The sequence below is a fragment of the Amia ocellicauda genome, chromosome 4 (assembly GCF_036373705.1).
Source record: "Amia ocellicauda isolate fAmiCal2 chromosome 4, fAmiCal2.hap1, whole genome shotgun sequence".
In the NCBI taxonomy this organism is placed as follows: Eukaryota; Metazoa; Chordata; class Actinopteri; order Amiiformes; family Amiidae; genus Amia; species Amia ocellicauda.
The window spans coordinates 700964-724721 of NC_089853.1; positions in this window are offsets into that span (position 1 = coordinate 700964).

Below are 23758 nucleotides of genomic sequence, written 5' to 3' on the forward strand. Positions count from 1 at the left end.
GAGTCCCCAGATAGTGCTGCTTCCAACGGTGAGCTAATATCTTCTTACTGTGTGCATATTTTAAATAAGATGAGAGAAACATTACAGGCAATGTATGTGGTACTGACTCTGTGGTTATGTTTAATTGTTTTTCATTTGCTTCTTGTAGACATTTCCCGGTGCCTAGCAGAGGGCTCGGTGCAGAGAAGTTGTGCTGCTCCACCTGGACCTGATGGTGTGCCTATATTTTCATCCTGTTGAAGTTCTCAATGGACATTTAACAAACTATGCATTGATTAACAATAATTTACTGTTTATAAGCTACAACATGATTATGAAACTTAAAAGGTGGAATTCAGAAAGAAGTTATAAAAAAATATATATTTTTTTGCTTCTCTCCAGACATTTCCCAGTCCAGAGCAGATGGTCCAGTGCAACCTGTCCTCAGGGTTTTCCCCAAGACACAGCACGGGAACAGGAAGAGAGCATTCATTGAGACCTGGTACAAAGACTTTACGTGGCTGGAGTATTCTGTCTCTAGAGACTCTGTTTTTTGCTACCCTTGTCGCCACTTTTCGCTCCCAAATGCCCCAATGTCTATATTCAGGTCAGAATCAGGGTTCTCTAATTGGAAAAAAGCACTGTGCAGAAATGGTGGCTTTAGAGATCATTGCAAATCACAACATCACAGAAGTGCTGTGTTTGCTTGGACACAGCACAAATTAGTCATTGAAAAAAAAAACTCCATGATCGAATCAATAAACAAAGAAAGGGAAAAAAGAGTTAGAGAGAACCAGATATATATCAAAACCATTGCTCAGGTGCTGCTCTTAACAGCTGTTCAAAACATCTCTCAGCATGGACACAGGGAATCTGAAGGCTCGGATAACCCCGGCAATTTCTTAGCCATCTTGGATGCAATTGCACAGCACGATTCATTAATTGAGAAACACATGAATGCACATGGGAATGCAAAATACACCAGTAAGAACATTCAAAATGAATTTTGTTGCTTTTCTGGAGCCTTTCAAAGAGGTGTTCCATGAGCTTTTCAGGCTTTGCAAGATTGCTGTAGTAATACCGGTAAGTAGTGCTTCTTGTGAGAGAAGCTTTTCAGCTCTAGCACTTATTAAAAACCACTTGAGGACAACCATGGGTGATGCCCGTTTGAGTCACTTGGGTGTCCTAAGCGTTGAATCCCGACGGGCCAGGTCATTAGATTTGGATGAATTTGTCAGGCGTTTCAGCTCCAAGCATAGCAATCGGAGAATTATTCTTTTTTGAGGTGTGTGTATTTGTGAATGAGCAAGTGAAAAAAATTGAGTGAGAGAAAGATAAAGAGAGAGAGATGTTTAAGCTGGGAGGTGCAAGTTGTTGCTCCTACTACAGTATGTTAATGCTGCTTTGCATGTTCAAAATTGTTTATCTCATCAAAAAAGGGCTTAAATTGCAATTTGTTTTTCTGACAATGTGAAAAAGATGAGAAATAAGAAACAAATGTTTAGGTAAATATTTCCACACTGTGAATTGTATTTGGAAACCGTGTTATGGTAACATACATACATGTTAAAATACCTCTTTTTCTGCACTTTACCTTATTGTGTGATTTATGCATTGTGTCCTTTATGCACAGTATAAATAAATGAAAAAAAATCATTAAGAACTTTACTGGCACATATTTTTTTATTAGAGCATTTGAAAAAGGAATGACTGCCGAAGTGTATTTGCACCATACTGAATAAATTATTTTGTGTGCTTGAATGTACCCTGTACTTGGCCCCTGAATGTAACATGTGGCCCCTTAATGGCCCCTGTTACAGAAAAATCCTAGAACCGCCACTGCACACGGGCTTAGACTGGGATAGTGATATGGCTTCACTCCTGCTCCTGCCATATCTTCTCCCATCTTCACCCGGGAGGAAGAAAGTTAAAATATATCCGAATGATGCAGTAGACAAGCTTGTGTCTTTCCATAAGGTAATATGACAATATTGGCAAATTTGCATTTTGCTGTATATTTGGTCAAAACCAATGTTATAATGATGATAATATTGTATTTTTTATGTTTTAGTCTTGTTCAAGCATTGAAGATCATCTCAGTGGGAGAGAGGGTCGCCAGCCTCTGTGTGGGAAGATCTTGGAAGAAGATGGACACTTTCTACATCGTTGTTGATAAGCACCTCATCCCTGCCAGGGAATGAGCTCCTTGAGCTCTTTTGATGAGCTTTTTAAGGGTCGATGTACAGAGAGGGCAGATTGGCCCCTTCTATGAAGAAGAGTATCCTCTCCCTTCTTCACAAGAAGGGAGACCAAAAAGATCTGAGGAACTGGCGGCCGGTCAGCCTCCTGTGCACCGACTACAAGATACTGGCCAAAGCACTGATGCTCCGGCTGCAGCGGCCACTCCCTCAAGTCGTGGGTCCCGACCAGGTCTGTGGTGCCCGGGGGAGATCGGCGGCCGACAACGCCATGCTGCTCAGGGATGTCGTGGCCTACTCGAACGAGAGAGGGCTTCCCCTGATCCTAATCAGCTTGGACCAGGAGAAAGCCTTCGACAGAGTGGGCCACGAATACCTGCAGCTCGTCATGGAGAGGATAGGTCTCGCTCTTGGCCTGAGGAAATGGGTTAAGATCATTTACAGCGGTCTAAGCAGCAGGGTCCTTGTGAACCGCCACCTGACTGAACCATTTCCGGTCAGGTCGGGGGTCTGGCAGGGTTGTCCCCTGTCGGCCCTGCTGTATGTCCTCTGTCTGGAGCCGTTCATGCAGGCGATCCGCCGGGACGTCCGGGTGACAGGTTTCCATCTCCCGGGTTCCGGTGGAGAGCAAATGAAGGCCCTGGCCTACATGGACGACGTGGCCGTGGTTTGCACGGACGCTCCGTCCGTGGCCAGGGTCGAGGAACTGCTGGACGGCTTCTGCAGGGCGACGGGGGCCGCTGTCAACAAGGCCAAGAGCGAGGTCTACCTCTCCAGGGCATGGCCTGTCAGCCGGGGCCCGCCGACCGTGTTCCCTGTGAAGTTTATCAAGGTTCTGGGGATCACGATCGACAGGACCAACACGGGCACCCGGAGCTGGGAGGAGGCCATATCTAAGGTCCAAAAGAAGATCCACGGCTGGAGCACAAGGACCTTGACGAAGGCTGGTAAGGTGCTGGTCGTACAGGCCATCCTCTTCCCAATACTCCTCTACGTAGGAATGATCTTCCCCCCAGACAAGGTCATCGCAAAACTAGTGACCCGAATTATATTTCGGTTTGTCTGGGGGAGCAAAATGGAGAGGCTGAAAAGAGTGCAGATGGTGAAGGGTACCCTGGATGGAGGCAGGGGGGTCCCGGACGTTGTGCGGCTGATAAAGGCGCAGGGGCTGGCCTATGTGGTCAAGAACATCCAGGCTGCTGGCAAGAAAGTGAGTTTCATGAACCGCTTTTATTTTGCCAGCAACCTGAGACCATTCGGCCTCTGCGCCATGGATAACACCAGGCCGCACTCGTGGGATCCCCCGCCGTTCTACAGGGCGCTCCGAGCCTTTGCGCTCGAAGTAGGCCTCCATAAAGTTGTGCTGGCCTCCTGGGATTATAAGACCATCTGTAGCCAGATGAGATCTACCCAGGAGACCAGCCGGATAGAAGATTTCCCTCCCGAAACCTGCCGGTTTATCTGGGCTAACGCTACGCACGTTTGCCTCACGAATACGCAGAAAGATGTCTCCTGGATGGCTGTGAGTCGGTGTCTCCCCACCCGAGTGTTCATGCACAGAAGGGGCATAGCTCCTTATGACACCTGCCCCTATAAGGGTTGCCTGGGGAAGGAGACGGAGGCTCACATCTTTAGGGATTGCCCCTCCGCCTACAGGGTCTGGCTCCTGTTTTCTCCGTTCCTCCACAGGTTTGCCGTTCCTGCGCGGGCGACCGCCCAGCAGATCTTATACGGTCCTGCCAGGGGATTAACATCTTCCACCCTGAGGTGCTGGTGGCGTGTCGTCTGCGCAGTGAAGCAGGCCCTGTGGGAGGGACGGAATATCTGTCTATTCAATAAGCAGGAGCTGGACCCGATTGTCATTGCGCGGAGGGGCATGGTGCTCGTGAGGGACTACGTCAATCTGGAGGTCCATCAGAGGGGCAAGGAGGAAGCCTATAAGAACTGGCATATACAAGATCTGGGGGAGCTCAGGATCCCATGATGGGACCCACCTCCGGGGACGGTCAGTTCCCCCTGCTGGAGCCCGAGTCCAAGATCTTTTAACCATTTTATGAATGATTGTTTTTAAAATGACTTTTAAAAATGAATTTTAACTGTTTTTAAAGATTTAGTTGTTTTTAAAACACAAATTGTTTAGGTTTTTTTTGGTTTAGTTTTGTTCTATTTTTTGTCAAATACATTGTCCGTTTTGGATTTAATTTTAAATGCATTGGACCTTTTTTGTTTGTTTTTTATTTTTACCTTTTTAATTGTTTTTTTATTTTGTCCAATGCATTTTCAGTTATTTTCAATGTATTTGACTTTTATGTTGGTTAGCAGTTTTGCTTTAATCACATTTGTTTTGTTGTTTTGTGCACTTGTTTATTTAAAGTTAAGTTTTTTTTGTTCTTGCTAAATCACAAAGATTTTAAAAATTTTAAGTGATTTTAAGAATTGATTTTAAAAAGTTTTTAATCATAAGTATTAAAAATTTGAATTGTTTTTATTTGAAAAATGTAAAATACTACAAACAATAAAACAGTATTTTTAAGGCTCACTATGTTTTCAACCTGTCTTATGATGATGCTCTAGTCAATGTCTACACCTTCTTGCAGACAATGATCTACAACATTGATGTTGGTCAAACAAGTGAGTTACCAAGAGTAAGGGAACTGCGTGCTAAAGTGCTAAACTAATATGTTTCGCTGTTTACATTTTCAGAGCTTGCATGTAAGCTGCCAATCATTAATAACTCATTTGAGGATTAACCATTGTTTCTATCCTTCTAAAAAGTTCAGGTTGGTTTGTGCACAGGATGGTTGTAGGTGTCAGTTTTGTACCTATTCCGGTTTTAGGAAACATTTGACTAATGGTCATGAAGAGGTTATGGGTGAAGCTGGTGATTCAAACGTAGAGCAGCAGTAATTTGAAACTGATTTTGCAGATCAGCCAAGCACTTCCAGAATTGATCCTCTAGACACTCTTGCTTGTGTTGAAATAAATGATTCCATTCTTTCTGAAAAGATTCCAAGGATATTTGTGTCTCTGTTGTGGCAAAATTACAGTGCAGCAGTGTAGCAAATAATATTGTGTCAATGATTGTTTCAGATTTAGAGGAACTTACCTCAGAAGTGCACTTTAAAGCTAAACAATGTATTTTCTTTTATTCCTGAAGATAATCCAGCAAGATCTGCAGTTGAAGAAAGTTTTGACAATTTTGAAAAACCCTTCATGAGTTTCAACAAAGAAACTAGAGAACCAATTATTTCAAAGAAAGATGGGGTGTTGTTGATCCAATTGAAATGATACTTGGGGTTAGATATGATATTAGGCGAAACAAACAATCGGGCACCTACGAACAAGTCCCAGTGAAGGACACTTTTGTGTATGTCCCTATATTGGAAACACTCAAGTTTATGTGCCGTAATTCTGATGTGTGTACACTGCTTGGAGAATCTATCAATAGACAGAGAACAGATGGCTATGAGGACTTTTGTGATGGGAGTTATTTTAAGAGTCATGCATTGTTTTCGAAACAACCAAACTCTTTACAGATACAGTTGTTTTATGATGATTTTGAAAATGCAAACCCACTGAATGGGTGGTTGGGTGCAATTTATTTTGTGCTCCGAAACCTGCCGCCAAAATTCAATTCGACTTTAATGAACATCCATTTGGTGTCACTATTTCACACTTAAGATTTGAAGAAATATGGCTTTGAACCCATCCTAGAGCCTCTGATAAATGATATCAAGACGCTTGAGAGTGCTGGTATTGAACTGCCTATGTCTACTGTCAGAGTTTACGGCACTATTTGTCAAGTATCAGGTGACAACTTGGGAATACACTCTATCCTTGGTTTCGCAGAGTCTTTTAGTGGTCATTACTTCTGTTTATGTTTAATTGAAAAGGCTGATGTTCAGTACATTTACAGTGAGGATGAACCCAGAATTATATCAAGGCGTGTACGAAATGCATTGTAGTGAGTTGAAATCAGACCCACAGCTCTCCACTGTGTATGGTGTTAAAAGAAAGTCATCCCTAAATAGTCTGCAGTTTTTCCATGTATGCAATAATTATTTATTTGATGTGATGCATGATATTCTAGAGGGAGTTGCTCAGTACGAAATGAAACTACTGTTTGAATACCCGTATTTCAAAGTGTGACCTGCTCTTTAGAACCTATTCATATGACTATGGGTATTTAGAATGCAAAAATCGTCCAACAAAGGTGAATTTGGAACACAGTGGCAATAGCTTAGGGCGCCATTTAAATTCAGACTATCTGTGTCGTGCGAAATCTTCCTTTGCTATTTGGTGCCTGAGGGAAATGGGAACTGGAATTTGCTCCTACTCTTGCTGCATATAATCAACCTAGTGTTTTTGTCGTCTTCTTATTGAAGGCATGACAGTTCATCTGAAGTATTTGATAATTGAACATCATGAATTGTTCAAACAATTGTACCCACATAAGAACCTCATACCAAAACATCACTTTATGGTCCATTACCCAGCATGCATACGAAAAAATAGGTCCCTTACTACATATGTGGAGCATGAGGTTTGAGGCGAAACACAGTCTTTAAGAATACACTAAAGAACTTTAAAAACATTACTAAGTCCCTTGCAAAGAGTCATCAGATGTCCATAGGTTTTCTTTGGGGAAACCTCACCGTTGAAACACACAGAGTATGGACCACTGAAAAGAGTATGTCTGGAAGAATTATGTAATGGTGAGGAGTTGGCAGGGACCTTACAGGTTACCATGCAAACACTTATATATGTGACCAACTGGGTAAAGATAGATGGAACAGCGTACAGACCAGGTTTGGTAATTTGCAATGAGATGGAACTTGAGATGCCGGTGTTTTGCCAAATCACTAAAATACTTTTAGTTGACAATGTGGTTTACTTTCTTGTGGACAAGCTTTTAACAGAACATTTCTATGAGCACCATCATGCATTTAAGGTACATTCAGGTGGCAGAGGAGAGAAAGTTGTGAAAGCTGGCAGTTTCTGATATTACAAACCTTTTGATCTTCAAAGTGCTTATGCTGCTGTTGAAAGCCTTACTTTTTGCTAGTTTGATTGTTATAGGAATTCCCAATGTGATCAGGATTTTTTAAGATACCATGCTAACCCTCACTGATAAATGTTCTTAGTACTAATGACAGCCTTTACTTTTTTTTTTTTACTGCACTTCAGTATTTTGAAACCTGAGCTAAACCTCTCTCGACCTTGATAAAATGATGCATTGTATTAACCCCTTCCATCCTCCAATGTTTTGAAATTGACATAAATAAAATAATCAGATTTTGGTTTCCATGACATACCTGATGTACTCTTCATTTATTGAGAATGATAATATCTGATTATTACAAGTTTATTTGTTTATTGTAACATTTCTGTTTAGAAAGCTGGTGAGTGACCAGCTTCAGTCTTCAAGAGTCACAAATCCAGCGAGATGTTCAATTTTATTTCAGTTCAGCACTTTTTTGTTGTTCTGTAAAATGAATTGTTAACTGAGCTCTAGACAGAAGAATGTATTACTCATATGTTGTTAAATTAGTATCAGTTCCATGTCATGCCTACAATGACATTCTGTTTAATCTAAACATTCACATTGATAATACTATGTAATTACACTGCTACTGAATACAATACATCCTGTGATTTACATGTAATGTGATTACAAGGGCATGTGGGTTTTCAAGCCTTCTTTGTGAAATGTAGACACTAAAGTAAGTATTATGGAAACTTTGAAGCACATGTCCATGGTTAATGGTTTATTACAATATTGTAAAAGAAAACGAAGAAATGTAAATACAAACTTTTGTACTGCATTTCTTGACTGAATGATTTACACAACGAGCTTGATGGGTCGAATGGCCTCCTCTCTTTTGTAAACATTCTTATTAACATTTGCTGTAGTTTTATGTTAGGTGAATTCTAACTCTAGTAGTGTTAATCATGTAACCCTCTAGAGTAGGGGTAATACCATTGAAAGTCAGTCACTCTCAGTGGCGGTTCTAGGATTTTGCTGTAACAGGGGCCATTAAGGGGCCACATGTTACATTCAGGGGCCAAGTAAAGGGGACATTCAAGCACACAAAATAATTTATTCAGTATGGTGCAAATACACTTCGGCAGTCATTCCTTTTTCAAATGCTCTAATAAAAAAATATGTGCCAGTAAAGTTCTTAATGATTTTTTTTCATTTATTTATACTGTGCATAAAGGACACAATGCATAAATCACACAATAAGGTAAAGTGCAGCAGAGCACAGCAAATTCAGAACAGAAAAAGAGGTATTTTAACATGTACGTATGTTACCATAACACGGTTTCCAAATACAATTCACAGTGTGGAAATATTTACCTAAACATTTGTTTCTTATTTCTCATCTTTTTCACATTGTCAGAAAAACAAATTGCAATTTAAGCCCTTTTTTGATGAGATAAACAATTTTGAACATGCAAAGCAGCATTAACATACTGTAGTAGGAGCAACAACTTGCACCTCCCAGCTTAAACATCTCTCTCTCTTTATCTTTCTCTCACTCAATTTTTTTCACTTGCTCATTCACAAATACACACACCTCAAAAAAGAATAATTCTCCGATTGCTATGCTTGGAGCTGAAACGCCTGACAAATTCATCCAAATCTAATGACCTGGCCCGTCGGGATTCAACGCTTAGGACACCCAAGTGACTCAAACGGGCATCACCCATGGTTGTCCTCAAGTGGTTTTTAATAAGTGCTAGAGCTGAAAAGCTTCTCTCACAAGAAGCACTACTTACCGGTATTACTACAGCAATCTTGCAAAGCCTGAAAAGCTCATGGAACACCTCTTTGAAAGGCTCCAGAAAAGCAACAAAATCAAGGAGCGTGGTCAATCTCTGCATTCCACTTTTCTCTTTCCTATCCAGCACTCTCTTGATCTGATACATCTCATTTGACAAGTCCACTACATTTGAGTCAACAATCTTTGCAAAGGAAAAAAGAGCCTCTTCCTGTAAAAAGGTAACACTTTGTGGGTGAAGTGCTGGAATTCCCTTCATAATTTTGCAGTTGGGTTTAGAGAACTGTCTAGTTCTGTCTAGAGAACTCACCAGCCATTGAATCAAACACCGTGTAGTACACATGTCTCTTAAAGCTTTCCCCATCATCTTTATTGACTCTATGCTCACCAGATGGTGCAGTTATTATGTAATCACACAATCGTGTGTTCATCTTTGGCTGCCTCTTCTCAGTCTTTTCCAAGCCGAGGTCACATTTTACAGCCATTTCCTCAACCTCTTTCCACATAGCCTCAAAATAGGCCTCACTCCTGTATTGCTCTAATGTGTCCAGCAATGATTCTACAAGAGTGACTGCTGCTGCTAGATCCAGTGAGGGGGACTGTAACATGTCCGACAAAAATTTGGACTGTCCCAGGACTTTGTTGAATGTCACTAGAACACCAATGAAACTAACATCAAGTTGAGCTAATAAACCACGAGCATCTGTTGCCCGATCACCGTCCTTTTCCTGCCCAATTTGCTGAAGAACACGGTACACTGCTGGAAGTCTATCAAGCATATTGCGACAGGCTGAAAATCTGCAAGCCCACCTGGTGTCACTTAATGAAGGCATTTCACGGGGTTGACCACCATACATCTCTTTCTGTATGTCATGCCATTTTGTGTGCACGTAAGATCCTGATAGGAAATTATGTAATTTCTGCATGAGTGAAAAAAAGCAACCTGCCTCAGTCACCGATTTAACACTATCCACAATCACAAGATTTAAGCAGTGATCCTTACAATGCACATAAAAGGCATATTTTGCTACCTCCTGAATTCTTCTGCAAACACCAGAGTGCTTGCCACTCATGACGGCAGCTCCATCGTAGCCCTGTCCAACGAGGTTGCTACGATACTCCAGCCCATGTTTTTCCAAGCATTTTATAATCAGTCTACTTAGACCTGCTGCATCAAGCTGATCGGCATTCACAAAGTCAAGAAAGCTCTCATTGATGGTACCATTATAATAATACCTCACAACAAAAGACATCTGCTCTTTCTTTTGCAGGTCTTTTGTTTCGTCTGCGATTATGCTGAAGACCTCGCTTTGTTTAACTTCCTTGATTATGTCAAGTTGAACATCTCTGCAAGCGTTTCTAAAATTTCATTTTGAATGTTCTTACTGGTGTATTTTGCATTCCCATGTGCATTCATGCGTTTCTGAATTAATCAATCATGCTGTGCAATTGCATCCAAGATGGCTAAGAAATTGCCGGGGTTATCCGAGCCTTCAGATTCCCTGTGTCCATGCTGAGAGATGTTTTGAACAGCTGTTAAGAGCAGCACCTGAGCAATGGTTTTGATATATATCTGGTTCTCTCTAACTCTTTTTTCCCTTTCTTTGTTTATTGATTCGATCACGGAGTTTTTTTTTTTCAATGACTAATTTGTGCTGTGTCCAAGCAAACACAGCACTTCTGTGATGTTGTGATTTGCAATGATCTCTAAAGCCACCATTTCTGCACAGTGCTTTTTTCCAATTAGAGAACCCTGATTCTGACCTGAATATAGACATTGGGGCATTTGGGAGCGAAAAGTGGCGACAAGGGTAGCAAAAAACAGTCTCTAGAGACAGAATACTCCAGCCACGTAAAGTCTTTGTACCAGGTCTCAATGAATGCTCTCTTCCTGTTCCCGTGCTGTGTCTTGGGGAAAACCTTGAGGACAGGTTGCACTGGACCATCTGCTCTGGACTGGGAAATGTCTGGAGAGAAGCAAAAAAAAATATATTTTTTTATAACTTCTTTCTGAATTCCACCTTTTAAGTTCATAATCATGTTGTAGCTTATAAACAGTAAATTATTGTTAATCAATGCATAGTTTGTTAAATGTCCATTGAGAACTTCAACAGGATGAAAATATAGGCACACCATCAGGTCCAGGTGGAGCAGCACAACTTCTCTGCACCGAGCCCTCTGCTAGGCACCGGGAAATGTCTAAAAGAAGCAAATGAAAAACAATTAAACATAACCACAGAGTCAGTACCACATACATTGCCTGTAATGTTTCTCTCATCTTATTTAAAATATGCACACAGTAAGAAGATATTAGCTTACCGTTGGAAGCAGCACTATCTGGGGACTCTGGTCTGGGTGGATCTGGAGATTGTGGGTTAAAGTCATCAGGTTTGCTCTCATTCTGGCTGTGATCATCTGAGCCTGTGCCTTCACATAGAGCTAAAACAGAAATATGTGTCACAAAAATAATCCATGCTTCTATTCAACATTCCATCTGACAACTATAAATTTAGTTCTGTTTAAGAAATAAAATAATAAAATGCAATCCATACAACATTAATCATGTTAACCTAGAAAGGGTAACAATGACAGCTAAAGTTGAACTGTATACGTTACTTGACATCAGCGAGACATCAGCATGCATTCTTCTGAAAATTAGGTTAATATGAGCAGTTATTGCTAACTTTTCTGGTACTAGCTGAGTAGCTGCTAGCAGAAACATCCATTTTGGCGTCATTATTTTCAGACCCTCAGCAAGCAGTACATTTCTCCTCGTTGCAATTTCAATGAATACCATTTAATACATTGCATTGTGTCTATCATCTGGCTTTGCCTACATCATGTTTTCTCTGACCTGGTGAAGAGGGGTTTGGGCTACCCTGGTCCTCAGCTGCCTTCTGGTTGATTCTGTCCTCTGACCTCTCCTTGCTTAAACCCTCACTTTGAGTGGTATCATTGGTTAATTTTGTAAAAAACCTCTGAATGGCTCCCTGTGTCTGTCCCTTTTTTTTCATGCTCACTATATCTGCCAAACATGATAATTAACATTATCACAAAGGTATAATTACATACAAGGCGGTTAGTGCATGCAAAAACCATAAGGTTGGCGCCACAGACGTTTGATAAAGTTAACTATAGAATCTTTGCTAGCGCGATCTTAGCAAAAACATGTTAACATTGCTAACAAGTTTAGTGGCTTACAACTTTATTGGTTTACTTCGACAGTGCTTCTTCCACAATTTAGTTAACAAACCTAAAATAAGTAAGAGCAGCAGCTAAATATCCTTTCATATTTTAATGGCAACCAACACGAGGATTTGTGACTCACCAAGAATTGTTTTCAAGTTGGATAACTGTTCTCCCGCGTACTGGCATAACGTCAGAGAAGAATGTTCTGGTATCGCTCAAGCCAAAGCACTTCTTCTTCTTCCTTTTTGTGGCGATTCCCATCGATTTCGCGCATTAATTTCAAGCACTGCTTCTTCTCCCAAGTTACATCGACACATTACTGCCGCAGTGCCGCCAATTGTTTGGGGGTGGAATTGCATCTGTGATCGTTGTGAAGAATTCTCCGGTTGCTCTTCTCGTCGACGATTGATGGAACGGGGGCCAATCAGGGGCCAATCAGATTTCAGCAGGGGCCAGGGCCCCCGTGGCCGCGCCTCTAGAACCGCCCCTGGTCACTCTACAACATAAATATAACTTGGTGTTATATGTAAACTCTCATGGTGTAATTTGAACACCCAAGAAGTGCTAAACTAACTTTAAAGAGAAATGCTCTTGGTGTTAAATATTAACAATTATGGTGCAATTTTGTGTTATTTCTTAACTTTGCAACAGAAATATAACAACTATTAGTGTTACTTGAGAACACAGATTGTTTGAATTTAGTAGTGTCTAATAAACTCGGTGTCCTTGTAAAATTAACACTTGCAGTGTTTAATATTAACACTTGAAGTGTTAAACTTTTACACTGAAAAGTGTCCAAATCTTAACACAATTAAAAGTGTTAATTTCACTCTGATCGGTGTGGACTCCTATAGAGTCCGGAAAAGTGTTACATTTAACAGTCTCCGAGTTGATTTAACACTACCAAATTTGCTGTGAAATTAACTTAACACAACCCACTGCCTGTCTACTCCAAGTCACACATACCTGTGTTGGGATGCTTGACGGCTGATGTGTCCAGAGGTGCTGCCACTGCTCCTGCAATGTTCTTTATTGTTGAAACTGGACCTCCATTACTGCATATGGACCTGGTAACTGATTTAAGTCTGCACGTTGCGGGAAATGCTGTACTGCCTCCTATGTCCAAAAGTACTCCCGTTACCACTAATGCAATTGTCTGCTTCGTCTCCTCTCATCAGCTGCGCTAAAAACTTTGTGCATCGGGTTAAAATCACCGACACTGTTGTCCCTGTTCGTCAAAAGCTACGCCGATGGCCACGGTCCGTGACAGGTGCAGTAACTGGTGCTTACTGGCCGCTGGTGTGATCGAGAGCATTGACACCTCAGTCTGGGTCTCTCCGATCGTAGTCTCGGGGAGCCAAATAAAGCTGTCATCATGGACTGCTACCTGCTCCCGCACATGGATGAGCTGCTATCTACACTTAAGGGGGCACAACTGTTCTCCACCATTGACCTGGCAAGCGCCCATCATCAAGTGCCTTTACATGAGGACAGCCGGGACCTGACCGCATTTATTACGCATGACGGACTTTTTCCTTACCGCTGTGTTCCGCATGGCTTGGCCTAAGCACCCTCCGCATTTCAGAACATGATGGCAACAATCCTACACGGACTACGAGGTGTGCAAAATTACCTGGATGACATTATCATTTATGGTGCTGATGTTACTGAACATGACCGCAATTTAAAATCAGTCCTCCACCGCCTAAAAGAGGCAGGTCTACTCCTGAATGAGGACAAGAGCTGCTTCAGTCGTTCAAGTCTCCGCTTTCTTGGACATGTTGTTTCTTCAAATTGCATCCTGCCTGATAAAGAGCACATTAACGCTGTGCTCAATGCCCCAGCGCCTACAGATGCTGCTGCCCTGCATTCGTTTTTGGGCTTACTCTCCTGGTACTCGAAATTCAGAGCCAATGTGAACATGCATTAGACATGCATTTGAGGAACAGCAAAGCTTTGAGAAAGTCAAAGCACTACTTGTCAGTAGTGCTGCCCTTACTCCTTTTGACCCAGCCCTACCTACACTTGTGTCTACAGACACTTCTGATCATGGATTAGGTGCTGTGCTTACCCAGCTTCACCAGGTTGGCACAGAACACACAGTGGCATTTGCATCCAGAATGCTCACTGCTGTGGAGCGCAAATACGCTACAATGGGAAAAGAGGCACTAGGCTGTGTATGGGCAGTAGAAAGGTCACGTACATACCTGTTGGGCCGTCGTTTCACCTTGCCTATGGATCACCAGGCTCTCACAACGCTGCTAACCACAAAAGGCTTAGGCAGTGCTGGGATGCATATAGCACGCTGGTCTGCCAGACTCCTATGCTTTGATGATGTGGTCTATCACCCATGTTCTGAAAACTACCCCACCGACAGCCTCTCCCATCCTCCTCTGCCTGTTCCCGAGGACCATGCACTCGATGTTGAGCCTGAACTTGTAGCACACATCACGGCAGCTCTCCCTGCACTGTCCAGCGCTGACTTTGAGACCACTTCATCCTCCTGCAAAGAGGTGTCTTCTCTCCATGATCAGATCACTCGGGGCTGGCCCGGCACTGTCAAAACGGTGAGTTCTGATCTTGCTCCCTACTATCGCCTGCGAAACAAACTTTAAGTCAAAGACTCCTTTGTATTCAGAGGCACAAGTCTAATTGTGCCCATCTCTCTGCGCTCTAAGCTGGTTGCTCTGGCCCACGAAACACACCAAGGGATCGTGCGTACAAAACAGCACTTGAGAGAGTTTTACTGATGGCCAAAAATGGATGCGCTGGTAACTGCGGCCATACAGTCCTGTCTGCCCTGTCAGTCCAATGACAAAACCACAGTGCCGCATCCTGCTCCGCTTCAGCCTGTTCCGCTGTCTGACAGACCTTGGCAAAAGCTTGACATGGACATAGTTGGACCCTTTGAATCAGACAAATGGGACTGCCGCTACACGATCACCCTCATCGATTATTACAGCAAATGGTCAGAAGTTGCTTTCTCCGCTAACGTTATGACTACAGATGTCACTTCGTTCCTTTAGACTGTCTTCAGTAGACTGGGGAACCCTGAGGCACTGGTCACGGACAACGGACCTGAATTTACTTCCGCTGTTTTCTTAGCCGAACGAAACATTAAACATAACCGAGTCTCAGTCTACCACCCAGCCGCAAAAGGCGCAATCAAGCACTGAAGTGCTGAAACAAAATGTTCAATTGTCTCTGTGTAACTCCCTGCCCTGGAAATCTGCTCTCACCAAATTCCTGCAAAACTACCGCGCTACACCGCTTCCAGTTGCTACATGGACGTCAAATGCGCACTAAACTCAATATGCTCCCTCTTGCTGCAAACCCAGCTTCGGACACGGCGACAAAACCAAATGAAAGCCTACACTGACGCCAGATGTGGGGCTGGCCCTCCTTTGTTCTGAGAGGGAGAGAGAGTGTGTGTAAAAACGCCTTTCCATGTGTAAATGGGAAAGGGTTAATGATGTGGAAGCCCCTGAATAAAAGGGCAAGGAACCCCATGCAGACAAACCTGTGGTGTGTTAGTTTGGAGACAAAGTAGCGAGCTGGGGGTGAGTAAACTACGGGCTTCTTTTACTTTTAAAGCTGTCTTGTTTATGTCTTTTTAAATGGTGTGGACTGATGAGTTCATTTTAATTTAGAAGGGTGAAGAGAGCTCTTCTAGACCCAGGGAGCACAGAGAATAGGTAACGACTGCAACGAGCACAAGTTGCGTGTGGAGAGTCGAGGTAATGTTGCTTATGACTTTCTTTGTTTGATTTTTATATTTTTAAACCTTTTAATATTTGTATGATTGTTTTAAGAATGTATTTTAAAATGTGGAGCAGTTTTTTTTTTCTGTTGAATTTAGATTTGGTTGTTTCATGGTTTGGGTTAATGCTGTCTTTTTGTTCTCTTTTAGAATTAAGTGTCACGGTTTTAATTTACTGACTTGTGTTTTGGTTGATTGTTCAGTTTAGTTTTATTTTCACTATTTACACTTTGTATTTGTTTTATATTTTTATTCACTTTTTTTATAATGTTTTGATAAATGGCAACAGCTGCATCCAAGCAACCTTTTACAGCTTGATCTGAAAGCAAGAAAAGAAAGAACTTAACTGTCTCCAAATTGCTGCTTTTATGTGATTTAAATAAGAGAACAAAGTGTACTACTCTGGTGTCTTCTTTAATTAGGACTGTTACTGTACCTGTGAAACATAATGTGGCGCAGTGAGCAGGATCTTAGTATTTGGAACACCAGAAGTAGTTATTTGTTTGGGTGCAGCTGTAGAATTAGGTGCTTAGGCCCGTAAATTAAAACCGTGACAAGGATTGGAAGTTGGATCACTCGGTCTACTGGACCACAGACAAGACGTCATTGAAGGCTTGGAGAGTGATTTTATTTGTTTTGTTTTAGTAAGGATTTTAGAATGTCGGTTGAGGACCTTCAGCTTGAATTAAAAGCTTTAAAAGAGAGGCTTGTTAAGGAAAAGGCTGACTGTGATGCCCTGAAGAATGAGAATGATAGGCTGTTGGGATTGGCCTCATCTCAACTACCTAGTCAATCAGGCCACTGAGGTTATGGGGAAAGACTAATTTATGTCCCTAGGGAAAAGAAATGTAAAACATTTAGTGGGCAACCTGGGGGTAATCTCTCTGTATTTGAGTGGGTTGATCATGTGGAATGTGTGGTGGGGTCCCGACACCTGTCCTCTGGAGGAGGCAGATTTTATTAATGATCATTTGGAAGGGGAGGCAAAGGAGGAAATTCAGTATCGTCCTATAGCAGAAAGAAAAAAACCCAAGCGCATATTGGAAATTTTACAGGAGGTTTTTGGTGGTAAACAACCCTTTGCTAAGCTGCAAAAGCATTTTTTCGATCGTAGACAGCGGGAAGGTGAAAGTCCCTTTTGGAAGAGGTGGTGCGATGTAAGCCTAAAGGGGTTTCAGAAATGGACATTGTCCTTAGACAATGACATTGACATTGACATTGTCAGTTTGCTGGAAATGTGATGGATGGTGTGTTGCGTCGGGAACTAAAGAAAATGATCATGCAGAACCCCAGTATAGATTTTTGTTTTAGCTGTGTGAAGAGGCCTTTCAGTGGGCTGAGGAGGGGGGTAGGAGTGGAGCTTAGTTAAGGACCAGGGCAAGCTCTTATGGGGATGTGCAAGAGGAAGTAGACTGTGAGGCACTATCTGCCAGACATAAAAGTGATCCTGTGTTGTTAGAATTGCTTCAGACAATTAAAGCTCAGCAGACACAACTGAATGATCTGGTTCAGATAGTTTCTGGGTTACAGTTACTACAGGATGAGAAATTAAGCTCTGTAAAGAGACTACCCTCTCTCTCTGCTTATGATGTAGACGGTTGGCCCATATGTTTTAGGTGTCAACAGGCGGGACATATTGCTCGCTATTGTCGTAATGTTTTTAAGACTTCCAACAAGCCCAGTGGCTTGCAACCATCTTTGCCCCCAAAAGTGTCTAATAGCTCACAAGTGATTGAGGAACAGGGAAACTAGAACCCTCTGTTGCGAGGAGCCAAGCAACAGATGGGGACAAGTCCGGCTCTTCTCTTAAATGCTCTGTTGCCTTGTATGAGAGGCTTGTAGGACAATGTCCTGTAATCAGTCTTGTAATGGGGGGAGTGGAAGTGACTGGGTCAATGGTGACCATGATTACTGATAGTTTCTTTAAAGAGAAATTTGAACCAATGGGGGTTGGCTTACTGAGGGACTGTGGTTGGCTTGTACTTAAGGCTGCCAATGGGTTGGATATCCCTTATGTAGGCTATTTAGAATTGGATGTAGTCACCATGGGGAAGACCTTATAGAGGAGAGGAATCCTTGTAGTTAAAGATTCTGCTGACCCAAAGATGAGGGAGAGAAAGAGGGTTGTCCCTGGACTGGTTGGGATGAATATCATTGGGGGATGTCATGACTTGTTAATACAGCAGCATGGTCCTAGATACTTGGAGGTATCTGAGGTGCAACAGTGTGAGACCACTTGGAGGCAGGCCTTGGAGCTGTATCGGCTCAGTGGGAGGGAACAGGAGGGTAGAACTGTTCAGTTTGCTAAAGTGTTGGCATCTGCCCCGGTAAAAGTTCTAGCGGGTACTATACAGATGGTTCCAGCTACAGGTTTCTGTAGGGGCTATAACTTGGTAAATGCAGTACTAATAGAACCATTAGAAAGTGATGAGGGGAAGCTTCCGGGCGATATTTTGGTGGCTAGTGTCTAAGTGTGGGAGCAGAAGGGACAGTTGTTGATTCCTGTTATAAATATAGGCACTAGTGATGATTGGCTCAAACCCCGAGTTTGTTTGGCCACAATACATACTGCCGAAGTGATTTCTAGAACGGGTCCACCCCAGGTTGTTTTTACCGAGTCACAGGAAGGTGAGCAAGGGACTGTTGGTTTTCTACTTTGGATTTGGCCAGTGGCTATAACCAAGTGGCTGTTGCTGATAGAGACCAGTCAAAGACAGCATTTTGTACACCCTTTGGGTTATTTGAATTTAATCGCATGCCCTTTGGCTTGTGCAATGCACCTGGGACATTTCAAAGGTTAATGGAGAGAATCTTTGCGGATCAGAGTTTCCAGTCTCTGTTACTTTACCTAGATGATTGTTGGTGTAAAATTGCTTTCCAGTAAGATACTAGTTAAAACTTGCTCTTATAAGGGTTTCCTTGTTCTTATTTGGATTTCTCTGCTCAGACTTATCTGTGTGACAGATAGAGATAATTTCTACTGCCGTGGACATTCCTTATGTAACGAACTGAAAATATATATATATCATGTTCTTATCAGTATAGTGTGTGCTGTGTCTAGATGAAATAGTGTTTTCCTAATTATAAAGAATACCTAATGAATTATTGCTTCCCGTGTCTCGGAACTGCCCCGGGACATATGCCAAGAAAATATCATCCAGGTTCGGGATGGCCCCGAACCTCCTTTGAAATATTGCTTTTAGATGTATAAAAGGCTGTGTGAAATGTTCAATAAATGAAGATAAACGAACAGACATTGTGTCAGTGACTTTACTTCCTGGGCCTGTCTCCTGTTGAAAAGCCTCATCTCTTACTGGAAGCGCAAACTGGGGTGCCTGATTCACTGGGACCTGAAGGGTTGCTTCAACTGAAGCATTGTACCTTAACAATGATGTAGTTGTGTTTTCATCCACTATAGATCAGCAATTACAGAGACTGGATTTGGTTTTAACTCACTTGGAGGCCAATGGTCTGAAAGTTAAACTGAGCAAATGTTGCTTCTTTCAGCAGGAGGTCAAATGTAGAACCGTCTCGGAAATAAGTGGAGAAGTCACGGAGATAAAGCAAATAGAACTTTAATCAAGCCGGCTCGATAGCGCCACGTCAGGAATAATTCCTTCAGTGAGGACTTAATGTTTACAAACATGAGTGCAGCTTTATAGGAAAGTGACGTAACATCTTATGGCCGTTCATCCAGTCCGTTTTATGATCTGTCCTCCCGTGAAGAGGTGATGGATCCAAAGCAGATGACTGTCTTTGATGTGCACTAGGAAGATGCGATCCCACGGTCGTCATTTACCTAGTGTCAATCGCTCATTAACTTAAACAATTCCTGCCTATCTAGAGAAACGATTAAGTCATAAACAAATTCACAGCAGACATCTGTAGGCTATTTTGGCACTGTGTAATCTTTCATTACTGACAGGAGTTTCTAACAAATCAACTTTGTTGACCCTTTACTTGTCCTGCTAAATCTAATCTGCTCAGTCTGTATACAAACTACTTCTAATGCTAGCATTAATATAAAACATTATATAATTATCACAAAACACTTTCTTCAACTTCCTATAGAGTCTTCATCAAATATTTGGGGCATGTGATTTCCAGCCAAGGAGTAGCTACAGACCCAGAAAAAATCTAAGCAGTATCTGCTTGGAGGAGACCAACTAATTCCTTGGATTTGCGAGCTATTATCGTCGATTTGTAGAGTGTTTTTCAAAAATTGCAGCCCCTCTTCATAATCTAGCGGCCCAAGGGCCAACAAAGAGTGGTAAGAAGTGAAAGTCTCCTAAAGTAATGGTGCCTTTTCTCCAACAGTGGACTGTGGAGTGTGAGGGTGCTTTTGAACAGTTAAAGAATAAGCTGATTTCTGCCCCTGTATTAGCTTATGCTGATTTTACCAAGCCTTTTTTCCTAGAGATGGATGCTAGTCACTGTGGCTTGGTAGCTGTCCTCTCTCAGGACCATGGCAGTCAAAGAAAACCCATTGCTTATGCCAGCCACGGTTTAAGAGCCACAGAGAAGAATATGGAGAACTATAGTGCAATGAAACTCGAGTTTTGGGGTCTTAAATGGGCAGTGACTGAAAAGTGTTGTGATTATTTGCTAGGAAGGAAATTTACTGTTGTCACTGACAATAATCCATTGAGTCATCTGCGCACAGCCAAGCTTGGAGCCATAGAACAGCATTGGGCAGCACAGTTGGCCTCATTTAAAAGAATGGAAATGCGGATGCTTTGTCCAGACAGTATATTAATATGGAACCCAGAACAGGACAATTGGATGGTGAGCATAATGTCCAGGCAGCCCTGGAGAGCCATGTTGATGGCACTTGCTTACCTCTGGCTCTGACCAGAGCTGCCCGTAGCACATTGCAACAGGAGATTCCACTTGTAGAGGTGACTGCAGAAAGTGTCTCCTTGTTTCCTGAATATTCTATGGAACATCTGAAACGGTTGCAGGAAACTGATGCCACCCTTGGATGGTTCCTTTTCTACTGGAAAAGGGGAAAGGGGCCAGATTCTAAAGAGAGAGGATCTGAATCGAAGGGAACAGTGGAGCTGCTGAGGCAATGGGATAAAGTTGAGGAGCAGCTGATGCTCAGGAGGGCTGGACTAGACAACTCCTTTTACCTGAAGTTTTAAAAAGGGAAGTTTTGACACAACTGCATGATGGGCATGATCACCAGGGTGTTGAGCAGACCTTTAAACTTGTTAGGCGACGTTGTTATTGGCCAGGAATATACCAGGATGTGGAGAATTGGTGTAAATCCTGTGAACGCTGTACTGTAGCAAAGGTTGTTCAACCAAAGGTTAGAACCTTAATGGGCAGTATACAGGCAACTAGGCCCTTGGAGGTTGTAGCTATGGACTTCACTGTTCTTGAGCCAGCAAGAGATGGGAAGGAAAATGTGCTCGTCATGACTGACGCGTTTTCTAAATTTACAGTGGCTACCCCAACCAAAGATCAGAAGGCAGTGACGGTGGCCCAGGTGTTGGTCAAGGAATGGATTTTCAAGTATGGAGTTCCGGGACGTATTAATTCTGATCAAGGTTGGTGCTTTGAGGCTGAACTAATCCGGGCTCTGTGTAAACTCTATGGTATCCAAAAGAGCAGGACTACCCCATACCACCCTCAAGGGAATGGGCAGTGTGAAAGATTTAATCGCACGTTACATGGTTTGTACATGCGTATTGTTACCAGAGAGAAAAAGACGATGGACTGAGTGTCTGCCAGAGGTACTGTTTGCATATAACACCACGGAAAATGCAACTACAGGTTATGCACCTTATTTTTTAATGTTTGGGTGAGCACCTACCCTCCCCATAGATCTCTTATTAGGAGGGTCGGAAATGCAGTGTTCAGAGGATCCCCTTAATGACTGGGTGGAGAAACCTCAAAATACACTGCGTACAGCTTATGAGGTGGCAAGACAACAGCTGGAATATGTTACAGCTCAGAGGAGAAAACGCCAGCCAGAGGCATCTAAGGACAGCGTACTATTGGACAGGCAGTTGGTGTATGTGCGTAACCGAAAGTTGAGAGGGCGGAACAAAATTCACGATGTGTGGGAAGGAATGCCTTATAGGGTCCTTGGGCGCATAGACCCTGGCAAGCCTGTGTATACTATTGCCCTAGTTGATGGCTCAAGACCACCTAGAAATGTACAACGAAATGAACTTCGCTTGGCTGGCCTGACTGCTCAAAATTGGGAAGGGAGAGAAACTGAACTACCAAGTTTAGAAGGGTCAATGCCATCCCTGAGTTCTGCAGAGGATAGTGATGATGATGATGGTGATTTTTATCAAGTTTCGGGACGGCCTACCATCCAAAGTCATCCAGATGAGACTTCACCTGAAGGCCAACTTAATGAGGACTGCCTTTATGAATGGGACTTTGTAGGAGGAGTAGATGGGGATCCTGAAGATACTTGTACTGAGGAAGAGGAGTTGGAGTTGCTTGGAACTGAAGGTCCAGCTTGGGAGCAGAGACGTTCACAGAGAAGCAATGCAGGAAAGCATTCAAATCCTTTTAACATGCCAAAGTCAATGGTACAACTTTCCATTGACCAACAAAACAGGGGGGAGGTCGGGAATGCAGCTCAATCTGATACCTCTAGTTTGGAACTGCAGGCTGCAAATGTCGCTCAGGTTTTCCTTAAATTAGGAAGCGTATTAGCAGAAGTCCTAACAGCCCTGGAACAGTGCTCAGTATAGAGTTTTATTTGGGACTCATCGGGGCGATGATTAAAAAAATGGAGGGCATGAGTGTAGCAGTGAAGTAGGGAAAGGGTTAATGATGTGGAAGCCCCTGAATAAAAGGGCAAGGAACCCCACGCAGACAAACCTGTGGTGTGTTAGTTTGGAGACAAAGTTGCGAGCTGGGGTGAGTAAACTATGGGTTTCTTTTACTTTTAAAGCTGTCTTGTTTATGTCTTTTTAAATGGTGTGGACTGATGAGTTCATTTTAATTTAGAAGGGTGAAGAGAGCTCTTCTAGACCCAGGGAGCACAGAGAATAGGTAACGACTGCAACGAGCACAAGTTGTGTGTAGAGAGTCGAGGCTGCTTATGACTGGGGTAGGTTTTCTTTGTTTGATTTTTATATTTTTAAACCTTTTAATATTTGTATGATTGTTTTGTGTCCCCCACTCCTCTAACTAGCACACCTGTTTCATCTATCTCCTGACCCATGATGAGGAAAACCTGCTTTAAAAGAGGAGTGCAGAGAGCAGCAAGGAGGCACGTCTGGGACTGCACGGCAGCACGGCAGCACGGCAGCACGGCAGCACGGCAGCACGGCAGCACGGCAGCACGGCAGCCTTGAGGGACAGAGGAAGCCGCTGATTAGAACAGGGGAATTGTTCACGGCAGGATAAGTACTCTGATGTCCTATGGGGAAACTCTCCTTGGTCTTGAATGAGAGTTTTGACTGATGATTGCTGTGCACCTTTCCTGGCTCCTGGCTGTCTCTTAACACAAGTGTGGCATCCTGAGGAGAAAAAGAAATGGTTAATCTGAGTATAGATACTGGACTGAGTCTGTACTATTTCTACTTATCTCGCAGGGCTGGTAGAGACGGTGTGTTCCCCCGGTGGTCAGCTGGGCCCGAGGTGGAAAGTAGTGCACCTGAGGAGAGAGAGACACGCTGGGGAAAAGGATAGCAGAGTATGTGAATGGGTCATCTGTAATGTGTGTGGTTTCACTTACCCGGCCTCGACGATGCGTCCCTCCTGAATTTATTTTCCTTGTTTCTCTCTCTCCCTTCCCAGGATTGGTGGCACTGCAGAGCAAGACAGGCTTGGCTTTTAGAATAGTTTTATTGGGGATTTGTTTTTTGTTTTTTTTA